Source organism: Hyla sarda, chromosome 5 (genome assembly GCF_029499605.1).
Source record: "Hyla sarda isolate aHylSar1 chromosome 5, aHylSar1.hap1, whole genome shotgun sequence".
Lineage (NCBI taxonomy): Eukaryota > Metazoa > Chordata > Amphibia > Anura > Hylidae > Hyla > Hyla sarda.
The window spans coordinates 290,058,749-290,084,662 of NC_079193.1; the positions used below are offsets into that span (position 1 = coordinate 290,058,749).

General features: G+C 43.5%; 1 protein-coding gene across 1 annotated transcript in view; it reads left to right on the top strand.

Annotated features, from left to right (window-relative positions):
- The first annotated feature begins 1,895 nt into the window (after positions 1–1,895).
- The window catches only part of RP1 (RP1 axonemal microtubule associated), a 284,608-nt gene continuing 260,589 nt past the window's right edge, over positions 1,896–25,914 (top strand). The window contains exon 1 of the mRNA XM_056521929.1: positions 1,896–1,976. The gene's annotated coding sequence lies outside the window, so the exon portion shown is untranslated. The remainder of the gene's footprint in view (positions 1,977–25,914) is intronic.

Consider the following 25,914-nt stretch of genomic DNA (forward strand, 5'->3'; position numbering starts at 1 on the left):
CTGTCTCCTCGCTGTTTGATCAGAAATACTGGAGCAGCAGTCTCCGCTATGGGGACAGTTCGCCCGCGGGGGATCTCAGCTCTGCGGCTGACATTACATTCCCCGCCATGGGGACCAGCGCTTGCAGAGGGGGGGGGGGGGGGGGAGAGGAAGATTTTACATAGTGCTGACAGCTTCTGTATATTTGTGGTCACGTGACACATGCACCCCTCCCCCAGCCCCGCCAGGAACCAATGGTAGGGGGCGAGTGTGCGCGTGTCAGCCAATGGAGATGTCTTAGTCCAGCACTGGAAAGTGCTGAGTCATGTAACATTCCACGGCAAAACCCAAAATATGGTATTTTTTGTAATCATTTTTTTTTTATGGCATTCACTTTTTATATTATTATTGTACAATTATATTATTTTTATTCTGTGGGTCGGTATGCTTATGGCGATACCCAATTTGTATAGCTTTTTTATATTCTTTTTCCTTTTCTAAACAAAATCCTTTTTTTTTCCTTTTTTGTGTTGTCATGTTCTGACAGCCATAACTTTTTTATTTTCTGTCCAATGTCATTGTGTGAGGGCTTCCACGTTTTGGACCACAATTTGCGATCTTTGCGTTTATTTGTTGTTTGTTTTTTTACGGTGTTCACCGTGCGGAATAAATACCATTATCAGTTTATTGTACAAGTCACTCCGGACGCAGCAATACCTATTATGTATAGGTTTGGAATTTTATTTATTAATTTTAAGTGATAATATAGGAGTTTATTGGGAAAGGGGCATTTGTTTTATTTTATTTTTTACACTTTATTAATTTATTTGAAAACCTTTTTTTTTTTTTTTACCTTTTACAGGTTATACTATGGCTGTACCTCACAAGCTGCTGTACTAGGCAGATTGGAGGCCATCAGCTGGCCACCTGCTGCCATGGCAACCAATGGGATCCAGCAATCGCATCGCGGGATCGCTGTTGGTGGACGGGGGGAGCCCCCTCCCCCTGTCAACCCCATGGATTCCGTGATCAGGACTCATCACGGCATCTATAGGGTTAATGCTGCCGAAACTGGTGCAATCCAGGTCTCGGCAGCTCCGGATCTTGGCAACAAGCTAGCAACTTGGACGTATGCATACATCCTGAGGCAGGAAAGGGTTAAAATCACTTTCCTAGCAGTGTATAGAGCTCTTAGGCAGTGTTATAAACGTATTTAGGGTCTTATTTTATTGCTTTTTTGCGACAAACTAGTTTGACTAGAACCAAACATTACGTGAAGCTCGGCGAGCCCAGCAAATTGAACTTTTCAAGAGTTTGCTCATCTCAATATATAACAGACACATCAATCCTAACATGAGGGTGCGTAACATGCCAGTTGGAGCTATCCTAGTCATATGTCAGAACATTACTAAATAGGACCATCTCTTAACTGGGTTTTGCCAAATCCAGGGCCGGAGTTCAGCACACAATGGCAGGGACTCTCTCATTGGTGCACTTCTGTGCCCTGCCCCTCCCCCTAAAGCTCTGCACTTAGCATAACTCAATGTATCACTGCTTTAAGCTTTAATAATAATCAACTGATAGTGTACAAAGTGTTCTTTGTGCAGTCATGTAAGTTGTAGTGCGTCCTCCACATGACATTAATAATAATTTCAGCATGCTGTCTACTATCAATATTTATAAGGGCTTATTCTAGACTTGAACTTAGACAGCGATTGAATAGACCCAGCTTCTGTATGTGTGTAACTAATACACACAGCGTCACTCCAATAATCCAAGGCTTTAGTATTGCAGTTCACCTAGGTGCGGCCTGCCTTTATTTACTGTTGCTACAATAAAGCTCAATGGAGAACAAACAGTCACTTTTTACATAAAATCTGTTTTCTTATATGAGCCAAGGGACGGACATCGCAGCAGCTCTCTGGCTTCTTGCTGCTAACACATCTTTCCTTCTTCTGGGTGAATGAAGCCTGATGATCTGCCTCAGTGAATAGCAGGTATTGTACTGCTCTCCGTATTCTTCATCAATGTACTACCCTGTATTGTCACTTCTCATATTACCTGATATTTCTGGTGTTGCTGTCTATGGGACTAACCAGAAGCATTACCCGGGAACATTAGTAAAGTTCTAAGTGAGTGCGGGTGAGTGTACGTGAGTTGAATCCTGATAAAATCATACTGATGTTCAATGAAGATGATGACGACATACAGTATAGTAAGGTTCTAGATGGAATATATATTGGTTTTCCCCTAGATATATAATTTACTCTTTAGGTGAAAACCTGTATGCATTATAAATCAGTGAGTGTAAAGGTGGCAGTGGAATGAGAAACCAGACATGGAGAAAAGGACAACAAAGAGAGAAAGGAAGGTGGAGAAGAAGAATGAGGTGATGAGAGGCTGAATCCATGCTATCTTGTACTACATTAAAGGGGTACTCCAGTGGAAAACATTTCTATTCTAATCAACTGGTGCCAGAAAGTTAAACAGATTTGTTAATTACTTCTATATAAATATATTAATCCTTCCAGTACTTATCAGTTGCTGTATACTACACAAGAAGTTGTATATTTCTTTTCTGTCTGACCACAGTGCTCTCTGCTGTCACCTCTGTCCCTGTCAGGAACTGTGCAGAGTAGGAGCAAATCCCATAGAAAACTCTCCTGATCTGGACAGTTCCTGATACGTACTGGAAGGATTATGATCTTCAAATAGAAGTCATTTACAAATCTGTTTAACTTTTTGACACCAGTTGATTTGAATTTTTATGGCCCACTGGAGTACCCCTTTAAATAAGGACATTTCATTCAAGTAGGAAGGAGATAATTAGATGAGTATCACAAATCTCCCATAATTAGATCATTTATGATTATATACAGTCAGTCAGTCACACTGTCATCCTGGGGTCGGCAGTCACACATACCTCTGCCAGCGTACCAGATGAAGAGCACTGGAGACCTTGGAGGAGAGCCTGCCCTGAGCTGATGGCTGATGGCCGGCCCTGTGAGGTTACTTAGTAGTCAAAAAAAGCATGGCCGGGGACTGGGGTTGGGGTGGAGTGGGGGTGTAAATATGGAATGACAGTTGCTGGTAGCTGGGGCCTGTTGCCTGGGGGCAATATGCCTGGGGACTGAGGCCTGCAATTATATGTAGGTATAGTTGTTGTAGGCCCCCTCTTTGCTTACAGTTGCCCCCTATAGTTGTAGGCCTCAGTTCTCAGGCATATTGCCTTCTTAAAGGGGCATACAACAACTATAGGGGAGCAACTATTAACAGAAGGGCCTACTCAAACCATATGGGGCCCCCATATAGTTTGTGTAGGCCCCTCTGTTAATATTTGTCCCCATATAATTTGGGTAGGCCCCTCTGTTAATAGTTGCCCCCCATATAGTTTGTGTAGGCCCCTCTGTTAACAGTTGCCCCAATATAGTTTGGGTAGGCCCCTCTGTTAATAGTTGCCCCCCATAATGAGGCCTAGTCCACCTCCCGTTATGTGAAAAAAAAGTCTCTTCCCTTTACATAAAATTATGTAAAAAAAATAAACATGTGGTATCATCGCATGCATAAATGTCTGAACTCTTAAAATATAATGTTAAGGGGGGGGGGGGGGTCCAGGCCTTGATCTGTGTAAGGGGCCCCAAAATGTATCATGGCAGCCCTGCTTGTGCCCCTCAGACACAGGAGCCCTGAGATCACTTGTATGGCCCCGTTGACACATGGAAACTATCGTCTGAACAACCCAACATGACTGTGTGTAATATGGCAGCCCTTCAAAAATCATTGTTTGTCAGTCGCACATATCCCTATGTAATAAAGGGTGACTGATGAGTGATGGCAGAAAAGAGCCCCGTGATCTATGACATCGGCACTTGTTGAGATCAGCATCAGAATTATGTGCGGACATTCCGCTGCAGAAGAGTCCCATTGATTTCAATGGGATTCTGCTGCACTGCACACATGGAAGAATTTCCGTGCCAGATCTTTCTGTCGCAGAAATTCTGATTCCGGTGTTCGCAGAAAGAATAGACATGTCTATTCTTTCTGCGCATTTCACAAGGAAATGCTTTGCCGTCTAAGAGATGGTGTATTTTCGAGCGGTCCTAGTGCTGGCATGTTATACCGATGCTCTGTTGTCAGTGGAATGTCCGTACGGAAATTTAAATATTAATAGGCCCATAGTTTCAGATGAGGACTACTGAAAAGCCTCACCATCCATGGGCATCCCCAGCTGGAGGGGCCCGGACTGCAACTACTGTATATCCACTACACACCGAATAGCTGTAACATAATTGGGGAAGATTTTTGTCATCTCAAAGTTTTGCAGGAGGAAATGAAGACAATACTATTAGCACTAAGAAAATTTTAATTTATCATAGACACTTACTATAGCTCTTTCTACTCCAGGAATCTCTCTACCTCTGGGCAGCAGCGCAGGCTTTAATTATATTTTAGGTAATTTCTAAACTGTAAAAAATGTCAAACCTTCCTCTCTTTTATATGGAGCTAATATTCCCCAGGTCCATCTGCATACAGTGAAAACATGAATGATTTAAATGGGGCTTTACAGGCATTTAACTTATATGGCCTGTCCATTGTATAGGTCATTAATGTCTGATTGGCATAATGCCAACAGCCGACCCCCTGCCATTCAACTGTTCAGCACAGCCTCATCTCTGGCTCATACGCAATGACTGGCCAGAAGGCTCGGTTCTGTTTATTGCGTAGTGGTACTGGAACGCTGTTCTACTGACTTGTCAGGTCCCTGGACTGTTATGTGAAGCCCCGGGACCTGACAGCTTGTCTTTGTTTTTATTGTGGTCACCGTTACAAAAAGGAACTATATCTGAGGGCACCATACAGTACGTTTTCTGGGGGCACCATATTCAGATGACAACTGTGTATGGCGCTGTTTCTGAGGGCACTTTATAGCACTTTTATGTACAATGTAACAGCTGGAACCTAGTCTACCCCCTATGCATCAGGGCCAATAAATGTGATAGATAAATGTGCAGTACTGTATAATGAAGTATTTAGTTGCTTTTTGTAGCATGAATGCTAAAATATCAGAGGCTTTCTAAAATGTATTCTAGCTGTCTCCATTACAACAGTACAATGAGGATCATGTTGTTCTTCTGTTTTATATATGAGAGAGATGTCTTGCTTCACTAAAATACATATAGTGGTCAAACTGACTCACAGCAGCACAGTAAACATGAAGACAGAAGTCTGCCAACAGTAAACTGTATACCTAGTCTTCAATATGAATTATTTATTCCCTGCACCATGGCAATCGCTGCCTTTGTTTGTATTTGCTTTACTCACCAGTGACATTAACAAATCACAGCTAATATAATGCGTCCTTAGAAACATCTTCTAGAAAAGTTCAGAAGTAAACACCAAATGAGCAGTAAGACTAAGCTTTGCCTTCCTGCATGACACTGACAAACCTATTCGGTCCAGGACAGCTTAATCTCTGCTCTCAGGAATTACAAGGGAATGTTTACACACGTGATATAAGGGAATCTGCAGTCCAGGAAAATCATCTGTAAAGCAATATATATATATATGTACGATTCTATTGCGCAAATCGCTTCATTAAACTCCATTTACTGCGGTGCAGGCTCCAGGGCATCTAAAATGGTGGATCCACATGTCAGAACATGGGGCAAGGAACGCTGGGAAGGCGGGAAGGCAAGGTGGGAAGGGAAGTAGGCGGGATGACCCTGAATCACATGCAGGATGCAGCCTATCAGCAGCCAGTCACCCCTGTGATGTCACAGCCCTATATAATTGGCAGCCATAATTCCGGCTCCTCACTTCATTACAATACACTGCAGAAGGATCATAGGACACAGAGCCTGTATGTGTGTTACAGCAGAGAAAAGCGCAGTCCAGTAGCGTTTAACATCCTCCTAGTCACATCAGCGTTCTCGCGGACGGAGAGCCTTGTTTTTTTCACTGAAAAGGATTTTTACTGTAGCTGCAGAGATTAAGCTCCCAGTCACTTTCTTCGGCATAGTATTACAGAGAGGGGCAGATAGCTGTGTGTTGCCTCATACATTTCAACAAGCTGCCTCAACTTTATAAATCTTAGTAGAGGAGGCAGGAATAATTTTTCAGCCCAATTCTGTGTCTTTGTTCCACAAAAAATAATTTGCTGTTATACTGGTCTGTAGACGGTATAATACACAGCAGTCCATTCCTAATAGTCTTTGACAGAGTGCAATTTTGTGTATAGTACACACATTTTTTGGGATGCAGCACTCGATTGGTTAACACGGTCATCCACTTCATCACAAGTGACATCTGACACCCCGAGTCAACAGTCGGTGGGTTCCTCAGACACAAGCCTCAGTTGGCATGGCCCGGGAGCAGTCCCTGTCTTCCCATTGCCTCTGTTCTATGCTGTTTCTTCCCCTACAGAAGTATCTTCTGCTGTAGGTTCAGCTCCACTATTCACTAAGGACAATCTAAAAGAGGACAGTCAGCAGCTACTGCCCAGCCAAGAAGTGGAGGAGACATCCGCTGCTTCCTCCGCTAGGCGGGCAAGTAGTGATGAGGAGAGTGACATGGGAGGTAGTGTTGCCAGGGTTCAGGGTCCTGAAGCAGACACTGTTGAGAAACCTGAAGAGGACATCAGGGAAGTGAAGACACTTGTTGATGATGATGAAGCCGATCGCAATTGGGAGCCGGGTACAGAAGGGGCATCATCATCATCAGGAAAAGAGAGTTGCTGGTTGCCCATGAGGCAGCAGCTGAGCCAGCAAGGCAGTAGCATGGTTGGCAGTCAGCATGGTGGCAGAAGTGGAAATTCTGCAGCCAAACGTGCCCAGTGAAGACCACCTGCTTTGCGGCAGCCTACCTTCCTGGGAGGTAGTGGAACAGGGGTTCCTGGAGATGGCGGCAGTAGCAGTCGATTAGTGTGGACTGTTGGTGGGAAAATCAGCCACTCTGCGGTGTGGTCGTTTTTCATCAAGCATCCGGAGGAAGTTCCCTTAGCCACATGCAAGATATGTTGGCAGAAGGTGAAGCGTGGCCAGGGTCCCAATGTTGGCACCACCACCCTGCGTCAGCATATGCTTTGCCACCATAAAGTGGCCTGGGAGAACCGTGGCTCTGATGTAGTAGTCAGGCCTGCAGCATCACCCAGTGGCACGCCGCTCCCTCTTTCAGCCAGCCAAGGCTCCACCACCTCAGCCGTAGCGAGCTGTGTGTCATACCCTCCTTCTGTTGCTCCAGATGCTCCTCCTATTTTTAGTCAGCTATTCTGCCAAAAATCCATTGGCGAAGCCATGTCCAAGAAACAACAGTATGCGCCCACTCATCCAATGGAGCATAACCTGAATGTACTCCTGTCTAAGTTGCTGGTGCTGCAGTCCCTTCCTTTTCAAGTGGTGGACTCTGCACCTTTCAGAGAACTGATGGCTTGTGCCTAGCCGAGGTGAAGAGTGCAAAGCCGTCATTTCTTTGGGAAGAAGGCAGTACCAGCCCTGCACAATTTTGTGGAAGAGAAGGTGGTCCAGTCCTTGAGCCTGTCGGTGTGTACCAAAGTGCATGGCAGCGCCAACAACTGGAGCTGTAACTATGGTCAGGGACAATACATGTCCTTTATGGCTCAATGGGTGAATGTGGTTCCTGCACAGCCACAACCCCAACTTGGAAAGGTCACGTTGCTTCCTCATCCATGCTCTCAGGCCGTGGCAGTGTGTGACTCCGCTTTCTCATCCTCCACCATGTCATCAGCCTCCACTGCCCAGACAAGTCTCAGTGGCCCTTCAGCATACCACGTGTGCAGGGCACGGCGGTGTCACGCTGTTGTTCACATGGTTTACCTTGACGAAAAAAGTCACACAGGGGAGGAACTGCTAAAAGTAATTCGTAAAGAAATCGGAGCATGGCTTATTCCACGAAAACTGGAAATGGGAACCATGGTGACTGACAACGGGAAGAACATCTTGCATGCGCCGCGACTAGGGAGGCTGAGCCATGTGTCCTGCATGGCACAAATGTTCAATCTGGTTGAGAAGCAGTTCCTGAAGTGTTTCCCCCATTTGCAAGACATCCTAACAATGGGAAGGAAACTTTGCATGCACTTCAGCCACTCGTACACTGCAAAGCACACCCTTCTTGAGCTGCAGCATCAGAACGGTATCCTCCAACATAGTCTGATTTGTGACGTTGCCACATGTTGGAATTCCATCCTCCATATGTTGGACTAACTGTACAAACAGAGAAAAGCCATCACCGATTTCTTGATGATCCAAGCGGATAGGGGTACTCCCCTGTGTAACTTCAATGTGAACCAGTGGCAGCTCATACGTGACACCTGCCGTTTGCTCAGGCCCTTTGAGGAAGCCACATTATTAGTAAGTCGCCAGGATTACCGGATGAACTACGTCATTCCACTGCTTAATTTCTTACAACACGTGTTGGAAACGATGGCTGGTCAGGGCACGGGAGACATGGTGCCTACATCTCATGGCCACATGAGCCCTGTGGGGGCTGAACTGGAGGAGGGGGAGGGGCACAGTGGAGCACAGTTTTCACCAAATGGGTGGTTTTTCTAGTAATCATACAGGAGAGGAAGAGCAGGAGCAGCTAGAGGAGATAGAGGGTTGTGAGGAAGGCGAGACAGAGGACCCAGACACACCGTGGCAGTATTTAGTGGAGATGGAGGCAGGGAGTCCCTCCGAGTCACTTGCACAAATGGCATGATGCATGCTCACTTGCTTGCGTAATGACCACCGAATTGTCACCATTCGGCAGAGGGATGACTTCTGGATCTCCACCTTATTGGACCCTCGCTACCTCCACAAAATAGGGGCCTTTTTTACACCCACTGAGAGGGAGAAAAAATGACCTACTAGGCATCCTATGAAGTCAGTTGGCCGATGCCTATCATCGTCATTGTCCATCCTCTCACAGGTCTGAATCAGGATGCCCCTGCACTCACCTTCCACCGCTATGGCTGCTGGGGAGAGGTGGGGTGGCAGGAGGAGTACCAGCTCCATCAGCAGCAGCCTGAGTCTACAGTCTCTGATCAGTAGCTTTCTTCACCCGCATACACCCAGGTACATCTGGAGCAGGACCTGAAAAAGCAGGTGGGGGCATACCTTGACATGCCCATGCCAACACACCTTGAAGATCTGCTGGACTTCTGGGCAGCCAAACTTGATTTGTGGCCGCAACTAGCAGAGTTTGCCCTGGAAAAGCTGTCCTGTCCGGCCATTAGTGTGCCATCAGAGTGGGTGTTTAGTGCGGCGGGAGCCATAGTCACCCCAAGGAGAACTCGTCTGTCCACAAAAAATTTAGAGAGACTGACCTTTATGAAGATGAATCACTTCACAAATATGGATAGTACCAAACAGATTTAAGGCGCTACTCCCCAGTAACAAACATTCCTCTGCATCAGACCTTTTTTCACCCACCTTTGTCACCGGGTACTGGTATTGCCACCTATCGCATTACTCTGTCACCGGGTCACTTTCAGCACTCCTGATGCAGCTGCTGCCACCTCCACGCTGTCTCATTCAGCCACTATATGATCTCTTCTCATGCTTCAGCCAACTCCAGGCTGTGTCATTCAGCCACTATATGTTCTCCTCATGCTTCAGCCACCGCCAGGCTGTGCCATTTATTCAATATATGGTTTATTGATGTTTCAGCCAGCTCCAGGCTGTGTCATTAAGCAAATACATGGTTTAGGGATGCTGCTGGGCCTAGGACATTACCTATATATTTTTATGGTAGCACCAGCACTAGGTACCATACCTCTTCAATGGAAATTTCAAAATTCATCTTTTATTCTTAGACATTGCGAGGCCCTATTCTCTCCTCATCTGCTGCCAACTCCAGGCTGTGCCATTCAGACACTATATTGTCTCCCCATGCTGCCACAAACTCCAGGCAGTCATTCAGCCACTATATGGTCTCCTCATACTGATGTCACCTCCAGGCTGTCTCATTCAGCCACCATATGGTCTCCCCCTACTGATGCTACCTCCAGGCTCTGTCATGTGACATGTTACTCCTTGTTAGATTTGGTCCTTTGTACCCACACACCAGGGCCCTGGACACTAAAACTTTGGAGTTCAATATTAAAAGTTCAATTTCAAAACACTCAATTTAAATTAAAAAAATCATTAATTTAAATGGTCTCCTCATGCTTCAGCCAACTCCAGGCTGTGTCATTCAGGCAATATATGGTTTACTGATGCTGCTGAGCCTGGGTCTGGGAATAAACATTTTGTTATTGTAGCACTAGCTACCCAAAATCTTCAGTTTAAAATTCATAATTCATCTTTTAATCTTAGGGATTGTAAAGCCCTAGTGTCTACTCATGCTGCTTCCAACTCCAGGCGGTGCCATTCAGACACTAAATGGTCTCCTCATGCTTCAGCCAACTCCAGGCTGTGTCATTCAGGCAATATATGTTTTATTGATGCTGCTGGGCCTGGGCCTGGACCTAAAAAAATATTATTGTAGCACTAGCTACCATAAATCTTCAATTTAAATTTCAAAATTCATCTTTTAACCTCTTCAGGACACAGGGCGTATAGATACGCCCTGCATTCCGAGTCCTTAAGGACCGAGGGCGTATTCATACGGCCGTGGGAAATCTGGTCCCCACCACTAGCCAGTTGGGGACCGGAGCCGGATGCCTGCTGAAATCATTCAGCAGGCACCCTGGTACATCGCCCAGGGGGGTCCTGAGACCCCCCCATGTCGGAGATCGGAGAAAATCGCATGTCAATTCAGACATGCGATTTTCTCCAATTCCGGGCTGATCGGGTCTCTGGTGACCCGATCACCTGGAAAATAGGGCTGATCGGAGCTGTCAGCAACAGCCCCAATCAGCTTAAAGGATAGGAGGGAGGTCGCAAAGCTGCGATCTCCTCCTATCCCCTGCCATTACTCAGAACGGAGTTCTGACCAATGGCAGCGCAGTACAGGGGGTTGCCATGGCAACCCCCCGTTCTGCCCGCCCCTGGATGTCGAGGGGCTCTGGGAAGAAGATGGAGGCCATACCTGCAGGAGAAGATGCCTGGGGACCTGGGATCTTTGCTGGAGCCTGCTGGATCTTTGCTCAGGTAGGGAATGGACAGTGGGGGGGGGGGGGGGGGGGAATTGCAAGTGAAAGTAAATCGATCTTTACTGTGACAACCACTAGGGGGGCCAAACTGCAACTCCCAGCATGCCCAGACAGCCAAAGGCTGTCTGGGCATGCTGGGAGTTGTAGTTTTGCAACATCTGGAGGGTCACAGTTTGGAGACCACTGTTACAGCATGCCCAAACAGTAGCCCTCCAGATGTTGCCAAACTACAACTCTCAGCATGCCTCGACTGCCCAGGCATGCTGGGAGTTGTAGTTCTGTAACATCTGTCCCTTCAGATTTAGCAATTTTCATGACATTTTTGAAAGTTGCTGCTCTACTTTGAAGCCCTATAATTTTTTCAATAAGCAAAAATATGTCCATTTTATGATGCCAACATAAAGTGGACATATTGTATTTGTGAAGAAAAATTAAATTTATTTGGAATATCCATTTTCCTTACAATTAGAGAGCTTCAAAGTAAGAAAAATGCAAAATTTTCTAAATTTTCATGAAATTTGGGGATTTTTTACCAAAAAAGGATGCAATTAATTCCAAAAATTTACCGCCAAAATAAAGTAGAATATGTCACGAAAAAACAATCTCAGAATCAGAATATTCGGTGAAAGCGTTTTCGCGTTATTAATTTGTAAAGTGACGGTGGTCATAATTGCGAAAAAGGGCTCAGTCCTTAAGGTGAAAAAGGGCTGCGTCCTTAAGGGGTTAATCTTAGGGATTGTGAAGCCCTAGTATCTACATATGCTGCAGCGAGCTCCAGGCTGTGTCATTCAGCCACTATATGGTCTCCTCATGCTGCCAACACCTTTACGCTGTGTCATTCAGCCACTATATGGTCTCCTCATGCTTCAGCCTCATCCAAGCTGTGTCATTGAGCCACTAAATGGTCTCCTCATGTTGCCAACACCTCCACGCTGTGTCATACAGCCACTATATGGTCTCCTTATGCTGTCAACACCTGCACGCTGTGTCATTCAGCCACTATATGGTCTCCTCATGCTTCAGCCACATTCAAGCTATGTCATTCAGCTACTATATGGTCTCCTCATGCTGCCAACACCTCCACGCTGTGTCATTTATCCACTATATGGTCTTCTCATGCTGATGCCACCTCCAGGCTCTGTCATTGTGCCGCTCTGCAGCAGTGATTCTTAAAGCGATGCCTGTAATCTGCATGTCATACTGAATAACAGTATTATTTCACTACCGCAGCACACTCCATATGCGTGTTAAAACACAGCAAAGTGTTCTACACCCCTATTATACCCCTATGTAGATTTGGATCAAACCAAATCAGCCAAATCTAATTTTTCAAAAGTTTGCTTATCTCTAATATCCACCATGTGAGGGTAGGAATCTTCTGTGAATTCTCATGCAAGTCTATGGGACTTCAAATACATCTCATGGGACTTCAGGTAGATGTACCTGATACTGGAGGAACACATTGATATAGTTTGGGTCGCTGAGACATGGCTAGACTCTTCACATGACTGGGCTGTCAATCTGCAGGAGTTTACACTGTTTCGCTAGGATAGGGTAAACAGGAAAGGTGGTAGAGTATGTCTGTATGTTAGAAGCGCTATGAAAGTCAGTGTGAACGATGCCATAGCGTGTGATGATTTTGAGGATGTGGAATCCCTGCAGGTAGAATTTCAAAAGGAGGGAAACACTGAAAAGATAATTTTTGGTGTGATCTATAGAGCTGCATAAACAAATAGAGAGGGCTTCCCGGGCGGGTACAGTGGTAATAATGGGAGATTTTAACTATCCAGATATTGATTGGGGTCAGGATTTGGGTAAAACTACAAAGGGGAGAAAATTCCTAAATGTATTGCAGGATAATGTTATGGGCCAGTTTGTGGAGGACCCAACAAGAAGTGATGCTCTGTTGGATCTGGTCATTTGTAAGAATGCAGGCTGGTTGGTAATGTAACTGTGCGGGAAAACCTTGGCAATAGCGACCACAATATAGTTACTTTTGACTTAAAGTGTAGAAAATAAAGACAGGTTGGGCAGGCAAAAACATATAACTTTAAAAAGGCAAATTTACTTGGGCTAAGAGCTGCACTACAGGACATAGACTGGGAGGTGGTGTTGTCAAATACTGATACAGACGGTAAATGGGAAATTTTCAAATCAACACTGAATAACCTTACAGCTAAATTTATTCCTATGAGGAACAAGTATAAACGGTTAAAACTAAATCATGTATGGCTGACAACTGATGTTAATCCCTTAAGGATGCAGGGTTTTTCAGTTTTTGCACTTTTGCTTTTTCCCCATCACCTTCTAAAAATCATAACACTTTCAATTTTGCACCTACAGACTCATATCAGGGCTTATTTTTTGCGCCACCAATTGTATTTTGTAATGACATCAATCAATTTACCACGAAATTTACAGCGAACCGAGAAATAAAAATTTGTGGGGCAAAATTAGAAAAAAATGACATTTTGTAACTTTTAGGGGTTTCCAATTCTATGCAGTGCACGATTCAGTAAAAATAACACCCTATATTTATTCTCTAGGTCCACACAGTTACAATTATACCCAATTTATATAGGCCCTTCTTTATTTTGCTACTTAAAAACTTATAACTACATGCACCAAAATTAATATGTTTAAAATTGTCCTCTACTGACCCCTAGAACTTTTTTATTTTTCCATATATGGGGTGGTATGAGGGCAAATTTTTTTGCGCCATGATCTGAAGTTTTTATTAGTACCATGATTGTTTTGATCAGACTTGTTGATCACATTTTATAAAAATGTTTTAAGGTATATGCAATTTTGGAATTTTGAATTTTTTTTACATGTACACCGTTGACAGTGTGGTTTAATTAACATTATATTTTTATAGATTGGACATTTACAAATGTGGCAATACCACATATTTTAATTTTTTTTTACATATTTTTTTTAAATGGAAAAAGGGGGGTGAATCAAACCTTAATTTAGAAAGGGGTTAAATCCCATTTATTCACTTTTTTTTTTAAACTATTTTTACACATTTTTCTTTAGCCCCCATAGGGGACTATTACTTGCAATCCTTTGATTGCATACACTATTCAATGCTATGCCATAACATAGCATTGATCGGTATAATCTGCGTTCGATTGCTCAATCCTGGATCTCAGGCTTGGAGCAATTAAACACTGATCGGACAGCGTGGAGCACAATAAGGCACCTCCTGCTGTCCTCTCAGCTGTTCAGGATGCCATGATTTCACCGCGGCGGTCCTGAACAGCTCCGCTGAGCTAACCGGCAGTGATTTCTCCCCGTTTAGATGCCGCAATCAAATTTGATGTCCGGTATTATTTGCGAGTCCTGGTTGCTGATAGCAACTGGGACCCAGCAGATACGAAGTGCGCTGTGCTTCTGAGTGCACTTCACATTACGGAAGCCAGCCTCGGATCTAAATATAATTCCGTGGTCATTAAGGGGTTAAAAGAGCAATAAACAAAAAAAAAAAATACTGTTCCTGACATGGACAGAGTTGTCAGCAGAGAGCACTGTGGTCAGGCAGAAAGGAAATTCAAAAAGAAAAGAACTTCCTGTGGATCATACAGCAGCTGATAAGTAATGGAAGGATTAAGATTTCTTTAATAGAAGAAATTTTCAAATCTGTTTAACTTTCTGGCACCAATTGATTTAACAGAAAATGTTTTCCAGTGGAGTACCCCTTTAATGTAGATATGGTCCGAGGTAAATTAAGTAAAGTAAATGCAAGCAAATCCCCAGGGCCGGATGGATTACACCCAAGAGTTCTTAGAGAACTAAGTTCAGTCATTTCTGTACCCTTGTTCATGATATTTAGAGATTCTCTGGTGTCTGGTATTGTGCCGGGGGACTGGCGCAAGACGAATGCAGTGCCAATCTTCAAAAATGGCTCCAGGTCTTCCCCAGGTAATTATAGACCTGACAGCTTAACGTGCATTGTGGGAAAATTGTTTGAAGGACTCATAAGGGATTACATACAGGAATACATAGGGGATAATAGTATTATAAGTGATAGCCAGCATGGGTTTACTAAGGATAGAAGTTGTCAAACCAACCAAATTTGTTTTTATGAAGATATGAGTATAAGCCATGACAGAGGGATGGCTGTGGATACAGTGTTTTTGAAAAAGCGTTTGATACTGTCCCTCATAGACGTCTGATACGTAAGTTAAGATCTTTGGGTTTGTAAACTTTAGTTTGTAATGGGATTGAAAACTTGCTTAAGGACCGTAACCAGACAGTGGTGTTCAATGATTCCTACTCTGATTGGTCCCCGGTTTTTAGTGGTGAACCCCAAGGTTCAGTACTGGGCCCGCTCTTGTTTAATTTATTTATCAATTATATAGAGGATGGTATTAACAGCTCTGTTTCTATTTTTGCAGATGACACCAAGCTTTGTAGCACGGTACAGTCTATAGAGGATGTGCATAAGTTACAAGATGACTTGGATAGACTAAGTGTCTGGGCATCCACTTGGCAAATGAGGTTCAATGTGGATAAATGTAAAGTCATGCATCTGGGTACTAATAACCTGCATGCGTCGTATGTCTTAGGGGGGATTAAACTGGCAGAGTCACTGGTAGAGAAGGATCTGGGTGTACTTGTAGATCACAGACTACAGAATAGCATGCAATGTCAGGCTGCTGCTTCTAAGGCCAGCAGGATATTGTCCTGTATCAGAAGGGGCATGGACTTGAGGGACAGGGACATAATACTACCCCTTTATAAAGAATTGGTTTGGCCTCATCTGGAATATGCTGTTCAGTTTTGGGCACCCGTTCATACGTTGTGGAGCTGGAGAAGGTGCAGAGACGCGCGACTAAACTAATATGGGGTATGGAACATCTTAGCTGTGAGGAAAGATTAAAAGAATTACATTTGTTTAGTCTTGAGAAGAGTCATTTAAAAGACATCTGTAGTGTAATATAACTTATCCCCTATCCGAAGGATAATGGTTAAGTTATAGATCGTGCAGGGTCCGAGCGCTGGGGCCCCCGAGATCTCCTGGACGGGGCCGCAGCAGAATTCTGGAAAGGGGGTGTTCCATCCCCTCATGACGCGGCGGCCGACACGCCACCTCCATGTACCCCATGGTTAGTACGGGGGCAGAATGTGAGGTCGGGATATGAGTATGGGTTATGAGGACGGGATATGAGGTTGAACTATGAGAACAGGATATAAAGAGGAAAATGAGGATGGGATACAAGGACGAGATATGAGGACTAGATATAAGGGTAGGACAGGATATGAGGACAGGATATGTGGACTACATATAAGGACAGGATATAAGGAGAGGATATTAGGTTGGGATATGAAGACAGGATATGTGAATGAGATATAAGGATGGGATATGAGGAGGTGATATGAGGTCGGGATGTGAGAACAGGAGATGAGGACCAGAGCATCATTATTGAAATAGGAAGATCGGGCAATGCCGGATACCCTGCTACTAAGAAATAAAATGCAGATTCACATGCTATTAAAGAATTTACTACTTTATTTTCTCTCTGTGTTGATTGGGAATTAAATGTGTGTGTTTGGGGAGATTTATATATATTGCTCTTTTGTAAATGTAATATTTATAAGTAAATAAAATTGATTATTTAAAAAGAAAAACTGAATACACTCTAGGTAGCTCACAAGTTAAAACACTGTTCCAGGAAATAATGATGGGACATGTTTACTTGTAATTCTACTTTTGGTTGTCTCTCAGTTTTTGGTGTTAATATTTCTCTTGTCTATAGGGTCTGTCTCTCAATGTGTTCATGTATGTATGCAGCGGTACCAAAGATTTTATTAAAAACATGGGAAAGGGGGTTTTGTTAGGGGAGGGGCATATTCACATTTACTGTATTACATTTAAAAAAAAAAATTATACTATAGCTGGGACCCCCATTCTACCATTTGTGCACAGCTCCTGCACTTGCTTCATAAATTGTACTCAAAGCAGGGCGTAAATGTGCACCCTGGCGCACTAAATACCTAGCAGCAATTTATGTCCTGCGCCCTCTAGGGGTTAATGCCTTAGTGTTCTTTATATCCTGCTATTTTCTGTTGGGACCTAACATAAATATATATGTACAGATATTTGTCACTTCTGCTGCTGTTTCAAGTGATTTATTTCACGTCTTAGGAATGTCTTATCAGCCGAGATTGAGAGGTGTGCACATAATACCTCCCTTTTCCCTATGAGCAAAGGTTCTATTGTCCTGTCATACTCAACTTGAAGGATTGTAGAGGGTTGACCTTGCCCAGTAAAGGCATTTTGATGATCCTTTGGAGTTTATTGTACTTCTGTTTGCCATAGAAATACCTAGAGCAGGTTGTATTCTGTATGTCCCATTTATCTGTTTATATCATTACTACGGAACAAGGCATGTGAGCCTATTACTGCTGTTCTACATTGTATCAAATGATCCCTCACACTGTAAACAAACACCATCAAATATGTATTGTGCTGTGATTTTGTGAGGCTGCACCGAAGGCCATGAAGAGATGATTCAGCAACATAGGGACTAGGAAACAAAAACTCATTTACATGATTGGTTCCTCTAACCAAGTACTTAGGGTTTAACATTTTTCATCCATATGCAAGAGACATGCAAACAGTATATGATCCATGAGCATGTCTCCTGAACAATACTAAATACACAAAGGGAATTTTTTTCATGTAAATAAATCAGGTAAACATTTTTTTCTTGAAAAACACAGAAATAAGGAAGAATTGCTCTTCTCATAGCTGAATATACAGATTCGAAAACAAAATGTTTGTAAAATGGAACTGTTTAAGTAGAAGTAAATTATAAAGGGAATAATGTATGTATGAAGTTACTATATGGCAGCTGAAAGAAGGATAGAGGGCAACTTAAAGGGGTACTCCACCCCTAGACATCTTATCCCCTATCCCAAGGATAGGGAATAATAGGTACTGCCACTGGGACCCCCGCAATCTCTGTGCAGCATTTGACGTTCGTTTAGAACACTGGGTGCGGGCGGCTGGGGTTGTGACGTCGTTGCTACGCCCCTCGTGATACCACGCCATGCCCCCTCAATGCAAGACTATGGGAGGGGGAGTGGCGGCAGTCATGCCCCTCCCATAGACTTGCATTGAGGGGGCATGGCGTGACATCATGAGGGGTCTGGTCGTGACATCATGACCCCGCCGCTCCAAGCATTCGCAACAAAATGTTCCGAAGGCTGGGGCAGTGGAGTACCCCTTTAACTCCATCTACAAAGAGTAGATGCAGTACAGCTTTTAAAGGATAGCTCCATCAGGGAGTCAGTGTTGCTTCTGTAGACTGCGTGAACAAGCAGATCTCCTGCGAAACGATTTGTCGCTCCTGTTCAGCTCTATGGAGCTGATGTCTGATCCCTCCTCCCTTCCGTTCTACCTGTATGAACAGCACGCTTGATTAAACCCTTCACTTGAATACTAAAAACGTGGTGAGTGCAACGATTTCTTTCTACTTAATATATTTTTTTTATGTTGACAGATTTATCTTTCTCTGAGCAGCAGTTAAATGGTAGGAAGTGTTTAATGTAGACTATTTCGAAAAAAGTAACATTTTACATTCAGGAAACTTTGTGACAGTAAAAAAATAATTGCATAGGAGACCATAGCCTTTAAAACGGTACTTGCCTAGGCAAGAGAGGTTTTGCCACTTACACTGCACATGTGTGTCTATTTTTGTTATCCCCTTACCCTTTCTCCACTCTTAGATATTACGAGGTTGTTAATTTGGTAGGGTTGTTAGGTTAGGGATTCACCTGTACCCTTTTCCCTCCCCACCTTATTGGTGCTCATGAATCTGATACATCATTTTATAAGTGTTCAAGTAAAAGTTATGCTTTATAATTGAGCCTCATTGGTGATTTCTTGTTGGTTATTTGTTTATGTAGCAAATATAGAGGGATGAATATTTATGGGGGTGGAATCATCAGCCCAAGAGGGCAGGGTTAACGCCAAAGTGGGTTGGAGAAAGCATTGCACATACAGCAGCAGCATCTTCCCAGTGCAGTTAGGAAGACAAAAACATATTTGCAACAAGATGAATATACTGTATCCTTAACGTCTGCATCGATTTTCCCCTTGTAAGAAGGATTAGAATCTGAATGAACCACACTGCATGCCTGTATTTTCAGGATAGCACCAGTGACCATGCTGTCAGAGTTACTTTAAAGGGGTACTCCGGCGCTAAGACATCTTATACCTGATTGCAGGCCCGTGATCTTGCACGCAGCACCCCGTTACAATCAGTCCCCGGAGCACGTTTGCTCCGGGTCTGATTACTGGCGATCAAGGGGGAAACATAGCATCACTTCTAGTAAAGTCTTCTACAAAATGGTCTATAAAATTATCCCAAATTGAGGGATTTCCTCTCCTTTAAAGTTGAAGCAGAACGACATCTGCAACTGATAACTGGATAGCTAAAATCTCCATTATTACCACCATTTCCATTCATCATATACTATAAAACAATAGAAGCACAATACTGTTTATTACTGCAAGGTAATAAGATATCTTGAAGCACTCCATTATGCCACAGTACAATTAAATCTTCTGTAATCTGGATTAAATACAAGCTACAAATCTTATTATAGGTCTGGCTACAAGAAAGGGCAGCCATATGTGGATGCCTCATTATAGAGATTAAAATACACGAAGAGCATCTGACAAGAGATACATGTTACCAATATGTCAGAGGACTCTCTTCAGCAGGCAGACCCGTTTACATTGTACAATATTGAGGGTCATTTTCTCCAAACAGTCATCCATTTGGTGGCTTAAATACATCATTTCTGCTGTGAGAATTAATTGTCTTGGAACTGAGTACATCTGCTTCATAGTGGGACAGAAGTGATTTGTTAATATCTAATGACAATAACATATTCTGCCATATTTCCATTCTGACATTGCACTTAGTTGTTAACTAGAGAGGATCAAACTTTTCAAAAGCTCGGTTCTGCCGTTTTGCCGAACTCTGGCAAAAAGAAACATGTACTACACAAATTTCCCAAAAACGTGTATATAACTAAGAGCCTTAAAGGGGTACTCCAGTGATTTTTTTTTAAATCAACTGGTGCCAGAAAGTTACTTGTAAATGACTTCTATTAAAAACTCTTTACCCTTCCACTAGTTATTAGCAGCTGTATGCTACAGAGGAAATTATTTTCTTTTGAATTTCTTTTTTGTCTTGTCCACAGTGCTCTCTGCTGACACCTGATGCACATATCAGGAACTATCCAGAGCAGGAGAAAATCTCCATAGCAAACATATGCTGCTCTGGACAGTTCCTGACACAGACAGGGGTGTCACCAGAGAGCACTGTGGACAAGACAAAAAGGAAATTAAAAAATAAAAGAATTTCCTCTGTAGCATACAGCTACTAATAAGTAATGAAAAGATTAATATTTTTAAATAAAAGTAATTTACAAATCTAACAAAAGAAGTTTTAGTGTTGTGCAGCTCACAAATAAATTAGTCAAGGCTATATGGGAGGTACTTACACCCGAACAAGTACCGATTTAATAACTATAGAAAGGAAAAAAGAGGATACCATAAGCCTCTAGACTAATACCATATAATGGTACACGATGATAACCAAATATTAAAAAGAACACTGCTTCACTTAGATGATGAAAACATTTATTTATAAAATAATTGCAAAAATGTAGCATTAATAACAACCTCCTTTCACAGGGCCCTTGTGGGGAGGTGTTAAAACATATACAGAATAATATAAAACAGTAAAATCTTAATAAACCGCTATGCATTGTTATAATCCGCTAATCCGACATTTAATATACCAGCATAGATCCCTTCTCATATGAAATGAATTGCAGTCAATGTCCATGTATGGTGTACAGTTCAGATTAAGAGCACCATTTATAATTACCAGTTCCTGCACATAGATGTGGCTCGTAGTGTAATTCGTGATGTGACGCCGTATCACTGGACGTCCGAGGAGGCAGATGGTTTATCCCGTAGAGGCTGCGTTGACAGCACTGGCATGCGCTGAAGCAACTGGCTCGGTTGCCACAGGCCTAGGAGAAGTCACTTGTCCCTACATCTCTACTGAGGAAAGGGTTGAGATTAAAGTACCCTGAAACGCGTCTAGAGGAGATAAAGATTACTGCATGACTACAGCAATCCAATAACCGCAGCTTCCGCATTTTAACAGCCAGCCATAATAAGGTGCTATTTCTTTAAGCCCTGCGAATCCTGCAAATTCAGCGTTTTTACCATCTGCAAATCCAGCATTTCCATCTTGCCGAAATCCACCTACCTAACTGACGTCAGGCGCCGAGGGGCTCTCCCCGAGGCTGCTCCCTTTTCCATCTCCGGACCAGTAACATCTACCTCCGAGACAAGTGACTTCTCCTAGGCCTTTGGCAACCGGGCCAGTCGCTTCAGCGCATGCCAGCGCTGCCAACACAGCCTCCACGGGATAAACCATCTGCCTCCTCGGACGTCCAGTGATACGGCGTCACATCACAAATTACACTACAAGCCATTCCTATCTGCAGGAGCTGGTAATTATAAATGGTGCTCTTCACCTTAACCCCTTAACGACAATGGACGTAAATTTATGTCATGGTGACGTGGTACTTAGCGCACCATGACGTACATTTACGCGCCGACATGATCGCGAGCACCGTTGCGGTGCTCGCGTCATGTCCGACAGGTCCCGGCTGCTGTCGTGCGGATGTCCGCCATTAACCCCTCCGATGCCGTGATCAATACAGATCACGGCATCTGTAGCTGTGCAGTACTTTGCACGGATGATCGGATCGCCCGCAGCGCTGCCGCGGGGATCCAATCATCCAGCACGGTGGCCAAGGGTCCCCTCACCTGGCTCCGGCCATCTCCCGGGGTCTTCTGCTCTGGTCTGCGATCGAGCAGACCAGAGCAGAAGATGACCGATAATACTGAGCAGTGCTGTGTCCTATGCATAGCACCGCACAGTATTAGCAATCAACTGATTGCAATGAATAGTCCCCTATGGGGACATAAAAATAGTTTAAAAAAAAAAAGTTAAAAAATGTCAAATAAAAAAGTAAAAAAATTTGAAAAATCCCCTCCCACAATAAAAAGGTAAAACGTCCGTTTTTCCCATTTTACCCCCCAAAAAGCGTAAAAAAATAATTAATACACATATTTGGTATCGCCGCGTGCGTAAAAGTCTGAACTATTAAAATATATTGTTAATTATCCTGTACAGTGAACGGTGTAAACGTAAAAAAAAAATTTAAAAAGTCCAAAATTGCAGCTTTTTTTGTCACATTTTATTCCAAAAAAATTTATAAAAAATGAATAAAAAGTAAAACCTAATCAAATGTGATACTGATAAAAAATACAGATCATTGCGCAAAAAATTAGCCCTCATATCGCCCCATATACGGAAAAAATAGAAAGTTATAGGTGGTCAAAATAGGGCAATTTCAAACATACTAATTTTGTTAAAATGGTTTGAGATTTTTTTTAAGCGGTACAATTATAGAAAGGCATATATCCTGGGTATCATTTTAATCATATTGACCCACAGAATAACGAAAACATGTCATTTTTACCGGAAAGTGTACAGCGTGAAAACAAAACCTTCCAAAATTTGCAAATATTATTACAGTAGTACCCCGACATACGATCATTTCAGCATATGATGGCCTCTCAGAGGCCATCATATGTTAAAGGCAGCATCAACATACGATGCGTCTGTGTGTTGGGGCCATTGCCAAGCGGCTATCCGGCAGCACTGACAGCTTCAGCTGCCGACGGATAGCCGTTTAATGTGCCCCACTGAAGAATACTTACATGTCTCCACCTCTCCGGCCTGTCATTTCGCCGCTCCTCTGCTGCCGCTACCCTGCACCGTCGCTTTCTGTCGCCGTCGCCACTCAAGCAGCCCCGTCATTCAATAGGGGTGGCATGAGCGGCGATGTGATGACAGTGACGTAAAGCGAAGGCGCAGGGCAGCGGTGCGTAGTGATACGGCAGCAGAGGAGCGGCAAACTGATGGGCCGGAGCGGCGGGACACGTGAGTATGATCTATGGTACAAATCTCTCAACATACGATGGTTTCAGCAAACGATGGTCTGTCTGGAACCAATTACTATCATATGTTGAGGGGCCACTGTATTATTATTATGATTAATACTTATAATACAAATAATAATAATATAAATAATAATAATGATAAACATCTCTGGGCAACGAACGTACCATACCCATGTATAGTAAATATTACCTAGCTCCGAATGTTGCTTGTGAAAGTAAAAAAAAAAACTTTCTTCAAAAATCAGACATCTATTGAAAGAGATGTCTGGAGAGAACACACACGGCCTGGTCTATGAATGGCGGCTATAAGCCTAGTTTCCCTAATTTGGCTCTAGTGATTAACAGTGAAATGGTATTAGACAAATTGATAGTGACGTACTGGCTGGCAGGTCTGCTCACAGGCTTCATCTACGGGAGCTGTTTACAACAGGACTGTACTGCCTTGGAATGTTCAGCTTTTAAAAAAGAAAATTGCGCATTTTTGACAAGATAAATGGCAGGTAAGTGCAGATCGCTTTATGGGATTTATTTAGGAGAAATATTTTTTGTATTAGATCTCCAGGCAGCATAAACATACGGCCCTTTACTTCAAATGTGACAGCTGATATGGATGATGTGACATAAAGATATTCTCTTACTGCAGTCTGCTTATGATAGCGCACAGATTAATGTATACAGTGACTTTATATATGTTTCTATACATAGAGAAAGAAAGGGAGTATATGTAAAAAAATATAGAAATACCGTGCATAGTGGTACATGGGCTGGGAAATTCTTCTGATATAAGACACTGACCTGATATAGTTATCTGAACAGTCTAATGCAGTGTTTTCCAACCAGTGTGCCCCCAGCTGTTGCAAAACTACAACTCCCAGAATGCCTGAACAGCTGGAGGCACACTGGTTTGAAAACGCTAGTTTTATGTGTGCAGAGGCTTCCTACTGTCCCTGTATGACAAAGGCTGGGGTGAATAGGGGTCAGAATATATAACATTTTAGGAAAAAACTCTATACTATTAAAGAGTACCTCTTATGATCTTGTTAAATTTATAATCCTCCCAGTCCACTGCCCCCATCATGATTACCTACCCCCTGCCTTTATTTTTATTATTTGTTAGTTTTCTACCTTGATATTGCTCTGTATTTTCTGCTCAGTCTCAGTCATATTCATAGACCTGGAAGGGGTGTTCCCCAGCAGGTGTGACATCATCTGAAGCCATGCAGGGGAGAACCTCCTCCCCATCTGCTACACACACCCCAGAGCAGTTCAGTGTGTGAGATGAGCTATGATTGGCTAAGGCTGCACACAGCCCCCTCAGCATTTCCTGATTTTGGACTTCTGCCAGGCCAGCAGGCGTCCAAAGTCTGTGCAAGACATAGGGGAAAATGTGCTCTGGACAAGTAGGGAGACACCAAGTGGCAGCTTTATTAAACGCGAATAAAACATAGAAAAGTTAATTTTTTTTAAACAAAGTACATGAGAAAGATTTTTTATTTACAATAAGGAGTGCAATAGCACAATTTTTTTTTAATGAGAGTGCCCATTTAATATGTTGAGTATTGCTGTTTCAACATCAAACGTCTGCTTTTGTTTATGAACTGCTGGCTTTTCATTAAAAGTGTTACAGCATGTTACTATTAGGACCCATTCACATTACGTATTTTCCATGCGAAACTTTGCTCCAGAAAATATGGTGCAGGAGCCTCCCAATTCAATATGATTCTGCTGCACGATTCACACTACGGAATTTCAACCGCGGACATTCTAGAATGCACTCAGACATTTTTTTTTTTATTAAATATTTTTTTCCTGCAAGAATAAAAAATCGATATGAAAGTTTGGTTCTACTGTAATCATACTGATCCAGAGAATAAAGTTTATATTCTATATATACCACATAAAAAATGCAAACAATTTCTTGCAGCGGCGGTAGCAACCAGGTCGTATCCACTAGCAACGACTCAACCTCTCTGACTGCTGAAGATAGGCGCGGTACAAGGGAGTAGACAAGAGCAAGGTCGGACGTAGCAGAAGGTCGGGGCAGGCAGCAAGGATCATAGTCAGGGGCAACGGCAGGAGGTCTGGAACACAGGCTAGGAACACACTGGGAAACGCTTTCACTGGCACGATGGCAACAAGATCCGGCAAGGAAGGGAAGGGGAAGTGAGGTTATATAGGGAAGTGCACAGGTGAATAAACTAATTAAGCCAACTGCGCCAATCAGTGGCGCAGTGGCCCTTTAAATCGTAGAGACCTAAGGAGCGGGGCTGCGCGCGCCGGGACAGGAGCGACGGAGAGCGAGTCAGGTACGGGAGCCGGGGTGCGCATCGCGAGCGGGCGCCACCCGCATCGCGAATCGCATCCCGGCTGGAAGAGGTATCGCAGCGCACCCGGTCGGCAGGTCTGACCGGGGCGCTGCGATTGCGAGGATGTTGCGAGCGCTCCGGGGAGGAGCGGGGACCCGGAGCGCTCGGCGTAACAGTACCCCCCCCCTTGGGTCTCCCCCTCTTCTTGGAGCCTGAGAACCTGATCTCCCAGGATCTCTCTTCAGGACCACAGCCCTCCCAATCCACCAAAAAAGATCTTTTTCCTCTGACCGTCTTGGAGGCCAGTATCTCCTTTACGGAGAAGATGTCAGAAGAACCGGAAACAGGAGTGGGAGAAACAAGTTTGGGAGAGAAACGGTTGATGATGAGTGGTTTAAGGAGAGAGACATGGAAGGCATTGGGAATACGAAGAGAAGGAGGAAGAAGGAGTTTGTAAGAGACAG